The 8,789-nt window shown below is 44.1% G+C and overlaps 1 long non-coding RNA gene across 1 annotated transcript; it reads left to right on the plus strand.

Annotated features, from left to right (window-relative positions):
• The first annotated feature begins 5,707 nt into the window (after positions 1-5,707).
• Positions 5,708-7,092, plus strand: LOC309377445. Its single transcript, XR_014171579.1, has 2 exons — positions 5,708-6,042; positions 6,837-7,092. It is a non-coding gene; the product is annotated as an uncharacterized lncRNA (long non-coding RNA).
• The last annotated feature ends 1,697 nt before the right edge of the window (positions 7,093-8,789 follow it).

The raw sequence follows: 8,789 nt of genomic DNA on the forward strand, positions 1-8,789 counted from the left end.
ACATTGGTTTTCTCTTTCTCCATTGTGGCTCTCAGCTTGTGTGTGTATGTGTGCAAATGTGCATGGGGTGTGTGCCAAACTGGCTCTTTAACCTGGGTGAAATAATGCCTAGTTTCTCCACTGCCGCTGCAGGGAGCACAGAGAGAAGAAACGCCATGGCGCCTCTGTAGCAGCACATCCGGATGCCTTCATCTGCCCCAACTGCAACAAAACATGTCTCTCCCATGTCGGTTTCTACAGTCACTGTAGCAGGCGCTGTAACTCCCCAATTGTTTGGCTTCACCTCCGCAGGCTCACTCCTCCATTGTCTCCCGAGACAGGAAAATGCCAACAACAATAATGGACTACTTTTGGTCTTTCAGTGAGCCAATTGATTGAATGAAGGCACACATGTCGACGCTGGATATCAGTTTGTGAGGAGGTGCACATCTCCAGACATCAAAGCTCATTTTACACACAACCAAGTTCTTTCGTTGCATGCAAATCTGAAACACCTTTCAGATATTTAAATATTTAAATATTTAAAATAAATATTTAAAATAAAAAAGTCAAAACAGAAACAATTGCACGCTCTTGATGTGTGCTCTGAGCAAATACACAGGTTTAGCTTCCTAGTGTAAAGTGGCCGTTGAAATAGCAAGTCAATAATAATTTAAAAATTGTTTATCTCCTCCCGTGGGATCTTTCTGAAATTCTCCTACATTTGGTTATGGGTTTAAACCCATTGGTGCTTGCCTGATTTAAAATACATATTAAGTATTGGGTTTGCGGAGGGAATTTCATTGTGCCCCTAATCAAAACTGTTGCTCAACAGTGTCTGGAAGCTCAGCTTATATGCCAGACCTTTAATGGCTGGGATTCTTTCTGGGAATTAGGACACTTCTGGGAACTTGGTATGTATAGACTGGTACATCTAGTTATTACACTGCGCTGTATTTTGTTTTTTTTCTTCCAGGATGCTTTATGAGAACCCAGTAAATTATTCTTGCAGTGGTACAGCTTGATCATGCCATACATGCAGAATTCCTGTAATCATGAATTTCTTAAAAAAAACAACAACACACCACAATGAAAATGTAAGACATGAGGTGGGGGAAATTCTCTGCCAAGGAAATACCTTTCTTGTGATGGAGATGGGCAACATTTCAGATTTCTCTAGAGGGGAGAAAGATTTCATAATGTCTACAAGGGGAAGGAAGATTATTGGTAAGGTCTATAGCAATACATGTTATGAACCCCCTTTTAAAGCAAGAGTACACAACTTGGACCTTTTCGCCATCTTGTTGTTGTTGTTTAGTCGTTTAGTCGTGTCCGACTCTTCATGACCCCATGGACCAGAGCACGCCAGGCACTCCTGTCTTCCACTGCCTCCCGCAGTTTGGTCAAACTCATGCTGGTAGCTTCGAGAACACTGTCCAACCATCTCGTCCTCTGTTGTCCCCTTCTCCTTGTGCCCTCCATCTTTCCCAACATCAGGGTCTTTTCCAGGGAGTCTTCTCTTCTCATGAGGTGGTCAAAGTATTGGAGTCTCAGCTTCAGGACCTGTCTTTCCAGTGAGCACTCAGGGCTGATTTCCTTAAGAATGGATAGGTTTGATCTTCTTGCAGTCCATGGGACTCTCAAGAGTCTCCTCCAACACCATAGTTCAAAAGCATCAATTCTTCGGCGATCAGCCTTCTTTATGGTCCAGCTTTCACTTCCATACATCACTACTGGGAAAACCATAGCTTTTACTATATGGACCTTTGTTGGCAAGGTGAAGTCTCTAGAGACTTTAAAGACTCTACTTTAGCCTTGTACCTTAGTACAAAGGTGCATTTCATTTTTTTTAAGGCCATGAGTAAGCTTTCTTAGGTTTATGTTGGCTTTGTGTTATAAGTTGTGGTGGCTGCAAGAATTGTCCTGATCTATGTCACTCCCACAACCTAGGTTTACACCGCTTCAACAGTCACAGCTTTCCCCAGAGAATTATGGGAAATGAAGTTTGCTAAGGGTCTCTTAACAACTCTCAGAACCCTTAACTAACTGCATTTCCCAGGATTCTCTGGGAGGAGAAGCCATAGCTGTCAAAGTGATATAAGAGTGCTTTAAATGCAGGGTGTGGACATGTCCTTAGCGATCCCTGATTAACAAACATCTCACGGCTTGGCCTCAATTACCTGCAAGAATTTGGAAACTGCTTTCCCACGATGCGCATTCTATATTGCTTTGGGAGTGTGTAGATCAGGGGTGGGAAATCTTTACCAGCCTGAAGGTCACATTCCCTTGTGAGGAACCTTCCGGAAGCCACAATGCAATGGTGGGTGGAGCCAGAAGCAAACGAGGGCAGAGCAATGGATGCGACTCTTGCCTTTGTGCAGAATCCATTAGAGGTTTATGCGCACACCTCTCTCCATCCAAGCAAACAAGAGACACTGCAGCTAGGCAAAAGACCTCAAGGTGGGCATGGCGCACGGTTGGCCTGGAGAGAGGTACGGCCACAGGAGTGCCTCAAAGCCCAGACAGAGGGTCCTGGAAGGAAGCAGGTAGATGCTAATAATAATAATAATAATAATAATAATAATAATAATAATAATAATAATAATAACGTTTGTTGTTGTTGTTTAGTCATTTAGTCGTGTCTGACTCTTCGTGACCCCATGGACCAGAGCACGCCAGGCACTCCTGTCTTCCACTGCCTCCCGCAGTTTGGTCAAACTCATGCTGGTAGCTTTGAGAACACTGTCCAACCATCTCATCCTCTGTCATCCCCTTCTCCTTGTGCCCTCCATCTTTCCCAACATCAGGGTCTTTTCCAGGGAGTCTTCTCTTCTCATGAGGTGGCCGAAGTATTGGAGTCTCAGCTTCAGGATCTGTCCTTCCAGTGAGCACTCAGGGCTGATTTCCTTAAGAATGGATCGGTCTGATATTCTTGCAGTCCATGGGACTCTCAAGAGCCTCCTCCAGCACCATAATTCAAAAGCATCAATTCTTCGTCGATCAGCCTTCTTTATGGTCCACCTCTCACTTCCATACATCACTACTGGGAAAACTATGGCTTTTACTATATGGACCTTTATAATAATAAAATGTTTTTATTTATATCCCACCCTCCCCAGCCGAAGCCAGGCTCAGAGCGGCTAACAACAATAAAAGTAACACAGCATTCTAAAATCAATTCATTTTAAAATCAAATCAGAATCAAATTAATGGCAACCATTGGGCTAGAGTTCTACGGGGATTACCAAAGGAGGGGGTCAGACTGTGCCTTGGCCAAAGGCCTGGTGGAACAGCTCTGTCTTTCAGGCCCTGCGGAAAGATGTCAAGTCCTGCAGGGCCCTAGTCTCTTGTACAGAGCGTTCCAACAGATCAGGGCCACAGCCGAAAAAGCCCTGGCTCTGGTTGAGGCCAGCCTAACCTCCCTGTGGCCTGGGACTTCCAAGATATTTTTTGTTTGAAGGTCCTCCGTGGGACATACCAGGAGAGGCGGTCCTGTAGATATGAGGGTCCTAGGCCGTATAGGGCTTTAAAGGTTAAAACTAGCAGCTTAAACCTGATCCTATACTCCACCGGGAGCCAGTGCAGCTGGTATAGCACCGGGTGAATGTGATCCCGCGGCGAGGACCCCGTAAGGAATCTCGCCGCGGCATTCTGCACCCGCTGGAGTTTCTGGGTCACTCTCAAGGGCAGCCCCACGTAGAGTGAGTTACAGTAATCAAGTCTGGAGGTGACCGTTTCGTGGATCACAGTGGCTAGGTCAGGGTGAGAGAGGTAAGGAGCCAACTGCTTAGCTTGGCAGAGATGAAAAAATGTCGCCTTTGTTATAGCTGCAATCTGCACCTCCATGGAAAGGGAGATGTCGAAGATTACACCCAAATTCTTAATGGTTCTTTGATGTGGCTCTTTCCACACAAACATCCTGATGATCCCAGAACCTCTGGAATTCTGGTGCTTTAAGCATCCGCCTAAACTACATCCTGTGTGGGGTTTACTCCACTCAGGCAAATAAGGTCCCAATGCTGATATGAGTCCAGAAGCTATAAGACTGCCGTCCTCCCTCAGAAACAAGTTGTTCACACTGAAGGAGCCCAACAGAATGGAAGCAATATAGCAGCAGGTGACTTGGGATCACAGAACCATGTGTTTCCTAAGAACAGGGGGATTCTGGGTTATGGGATTAGCAACCTGTCTCAAACTGTTTACAACAAGGATGGAGAATCTAGTCCTCCAGATGTTGTTGGAGTCCAACACCTGTCAGCCCCAGCTGCTCTGGCCAATGGCCAGGGATGATGGGAGATGTAGTTTAACAACTCTTGGAGGGCCCCAATCCCCTATCCCTGGTCTATAGGGCCTTCCTCTCACCTAAAGCTTGAATGGCACAATGAATATTAACTAGTCCCAACAAGACTTGCCCTGATCATTCCTGGAAGAGCTGGCAATAGTAAACATAAAAGCTATGTTATAGCATCTGGAGAGCCAAAAAAAGATATCTAGCGTAGCCTAAATTAGTGAAAGAATTTAGTATGAAGAACCGAGAGTGATAGATCGTTATGCAAACATGAATTTGCAAACTTTTACTAAAATTGAAGATATTATCTTGCTGCTGGACATGATTTAATGGTGACAAATAAGGTCCACAAGTGTGGAGTGTTCATACCGACGGATCAAGTTACAGAACTGGCTCTTGGATCCACCCACGCCCCTTCTTTTTATTTATATCGCATGAATGGTAGTATAACTAACTTTTAGTTTCTTGTACTCCGTGCCAAAATCTTACAAAACGTTTTAAAACAATGTCCATGCCTTTTCTTTTTTCTTTTAAATATTATAAACAGTGCGTTCAAAGTGCCATTTTTTAAATAAAAACAAAACATGAGAAAACTGCTGTCTAGCTTTGGACTATAAGTTCCTCATGGACAGGGGCATAGCATGATTTTGAAGGGGTGTGAACCAGGTGCGCTCTGCCTGTCACTGGGGATCTGGAGCCTAGCCTGGCCTTGCCGCCATGTCCCCAGTGCCAGGACTCACCATGAACACCTCCCTTGTTCTTTTGTAATGGCAACGGCACTCCCCTGAGAGCTGCTGGAACTGAGTTCCAGTGAGATCCAGCTGAAAAAAAAGCTCTGCAAATCAGTCTCTTTCTGGTCTCTGTCACTTTTGCGAGTGTTTACCTGGAGGTCCTTTGACATTAGGCCATTTGCTGCTGCTGCTGCTGCTTCTTCTTCTTCTTCTTCTTCTTCTTCTTCTTCTTCTTCTTCTTCTTCTTCTTCTTCTTCTTCTTCTTCTTCTTCATACCCCACCCATGTGGCTGGGTTTCCCAGCAGAACATTAAAAATATGACAAAAGATCAAACATTAAAAACTTCTGAAGGGTGTCTTCTAAAAGTCAGATAGTTGTTTACAGTGGTACCTCGGGTTACATACGCTTCAGGTTACATATGCTTCAGGTTACAGACTCCGCTGACCCAGAAATAGTGCTTCAGGTTAAGGACTTTGCTTCAGGATGAGAACAGAAATAGTGCTCCGGCGGCACGGCAGCAGCAGGAGGTCCCATTAGCTAAAGTGGTGCTTCAGGTTAAGGACAGTTTCAGGTTAAGTACAGACTTCCGGAATGAATTAAGTACTTAACCCAAGGTACCACTGTATTTCCTTAACATCTGATTGGAGGGTGTTCCACAGGGCGGGTACCACCACTGAGAAGGCCCTCTGCCTGGTTCCCTGTAGCTTCATCTCTCGCAGTGGGGGAACCACCAGAAGGCCCTTGGAGCTGGACCTCAATGATGGGAGATGCTCCTTCAGGTATACTGGGCCGAGCAAAAATAACTACTGATCAAGGATCTAAAATTATTTGCGGGGCTTTTAGGAATATCCCTTCTACATTAGAACCAGGACACTGAGCCCAGAGAGACTTCTGCTCTCATGAATTGTGCTGTTGTTTTGCAACTCTGATCAGTCTGTGCACCTTTCCGTCTTTAATGTACTTAATACCTCCATTGTGATTTTCTGTTTTGGTCTCCCGGCATTTCTTTCAGACCGAGGGTTAAACTTCGCAGAAACTTAGCAGGTATGGCTTTGGCTTTGAAACAAGGGACTGGAGGGCATATCTTACTTGACATGTTGCATTGTGAATTTCGAGCAAGGGTGTGGGAGGTCTAGCCTGACTTTGTTTGCGATCTGCACAGGTGTGCTTAGAACTTCAAAGCCAACTACAGTAGAGTTTACAGCTGGGAGAGGGGGGGGGGAAACATTTGTCAAACCCACAACAGCAAAAATCTGCTGAATATTCAGTTGGAGCCTTTTCCCCTCAAGTAATCAGCTCTGAACATCTATTTCCACATAAATGGAGGGTCTTCTCTGTAACACCTGAGACGCCGATCAACTTGAAACAGGTTTCCCCTCCCACACAACAGTTGGATTTGTCCTGCCTGTTAAATATTATCTTGCACTTTCAATCTAATTTAATTTATACCAGTGAAGCGCATGGTTGATGAGGCCGTGCTTCAGATGTGGCAGTCACAAGAGTTTTGCATCCCCACCCTGGAAACAGGTGTGGCGAAACATGGAATGTGAGTAGTGGTCTGAGTGCGCTAACCAGCATTCTTTGCAATGTCTGCATCTTTAAAGGGCACTGCACATTGCGCTCTCTTTGCATCAGATTGCTCGGGAGGAGTGTGAGAGAGAGATACTTCAAAGGCGGCCTTCTGAAAGCGAATGCCACCTTTCAATTGACTGCCACAACCTTCAAGGGAGATATCAAATCGTATAGCGTTTTGCATGGGCGTGGGGTCAAACTGGTGCTCATTTGCGAAAGACATAATAACTTTGTCCTCAGTGACCACAGAACTACTTTTATTCCAGTGCCTGGAGATAGTTTATCACGTTGGATTTTCTTCCCCCACTTTGAAAACAGATGTGAAACCTCAGCTGATCCTCGTCACGACCCAAGGAGAACTCAAAGGACTCCTACGTAGGGATGGAAGGATATGTCAATTTTGGCTCTCATTTTTCCAATCTGAAATTCAGCCCTCCACATTTTGTGGTGATTATTTAAAATTTTAAAAAAACCCCAGCATTTTAGTGCAAATATCTCCTAATAAACCCATTTTTAAATGCAGTTTGGACTAATGTACAGATTTTTGCAAGCAATTCCCCCTTATAATATATTTCACATGTTATTTTAACTAATATTTTCATTTTTATCCACAGTTTTGCCTAATACAGTCGTACCTTGGTTCTCGAATGCTTTGTGACTCAAACGTTTTGGCTCCCAAACACTGCAAACCCAGAAGTGAGTGTTCCAGTTTGCGAACGTCTGATGGCTTCCGATTGAGCGCAGGAAGCTTCTGCAGCCAATTGGAAGCCACACCTTGGTTTTTGAATGTTTTTGGAAGTTGAACGGACCTCTGGAATGGATTCCGTTTGAGAACCAAGGTACGACTGTATGGGCATTTTGGTAACCATTGGTTGGAAAGCTGCATCACAAAATTCAGACAAGTGCAAATTTCAAAGGATGGCTGTGTTTTGGTTCACTTTTTGTTTAGGAAAGTGTGAATTAGTTAGAGCTGGCTTTAACTGTGTACCGAATCAAATTTGTCCGCCATCCCTACTGACAACTTAATCTTGTCCTGTCTGAATTGGCAGTACAGCCTGGAATGTACCCAATCCATCTCTGTAGCTGCATTATTTAGCAGAAGACGAATAATTACTATATTTGGAGAATTATAAAAAATGAATTTTGAGGACCTCCTCCTACTTATAGATGTAAATCAATTAGATGCTGGAACTTTGAATTCTCTTCTATGCAACGGTAGAATGGAGACCTGGCCAATAAGGAGAAAATTACCTATAATAAATACAATGATTGTATCACAAACTTTTGATGTTATTTGGCCATCAATCAAACATGGGGGTTTCTCTTTTTTGAGGGGGACCCTGTTCTGATTCTTTTTCATTTTGTATTTCTACCTGCACTTTTCCTGAAAATGTTATCGGCTTTGAATAACCACCACAACAGCAAACAATGCACTAAGTTGTAAATTGCGTTGCAGACATGACTTCAGACCTAGTGGACCACATTTAGATTTGGAGTGCAAGCCTGATCCATTTGAGATCAATCCGAGTTAATTGGAAGCGGGGTACATTCCCAGACTGCCTTTGTAATGGATGGCAGTGATTACAAGGAGGGTTAAAAACTTGGGAACTGCAATCTTCATAACCAACTCTCTGACTGTGGAAGGTGCTTTGCTGGGTCAACCGAAAACTAGCTAACAAAACCAGCACAACATTCGTTTTCGTTTGCTTTGCGATGATCTCAGTCTCCCTGGAGACTGCCGTGTGTTGCAAAACACAGGCTCGAGCCCTGCAGATGGTTAGGGCGGGGCTATCCATCTTAGGATGGCCTCAACAGGGTGTGTCCTTTGAAGACGGGGGGGGGGGTGAGCCCTGCGTATCTTATCTGCTGGAGTCAGCTGCCAGTGTTAGACGAGTACATGTTGTTTCTTTTTAAAGCGCTGGTCGTGTGATCCTCCATCAGAAATGCTTGGGAGTCTTTTTTTTCCTGTTCAGAAACATTAGTTTAGGAAGTAAAAAACAAGAAAGCAATAAAGAAAACAGTAAGATTCAGGAGAAAGCAATGAGAAAGGAACAAAGGATCTAGGGCTATAATTCTGTGTATTCTTTCCTGGAAGTAACCTCATTGTACACAGTGGGGCATCTCAGTAAACATGCATAGAATTGCCCTGTCAGATTAATTGCTTAAACAGCTACTATCGCACGGACTTGCTAAGGAACACTGAAATTCATGTTATTATT

This window comes from Podarcis melisellensis, assembly GCF_964234715.1.
Source record: "Podarcis melisellensis genome assembly, chromosome: 9".
NCBI classification, from domain to species: Eukaryota; Metazoa; Chordata; class Lepidosauria; order Squamata; family Lacertidae; genus Podarcis; species Podarcis melisellensis.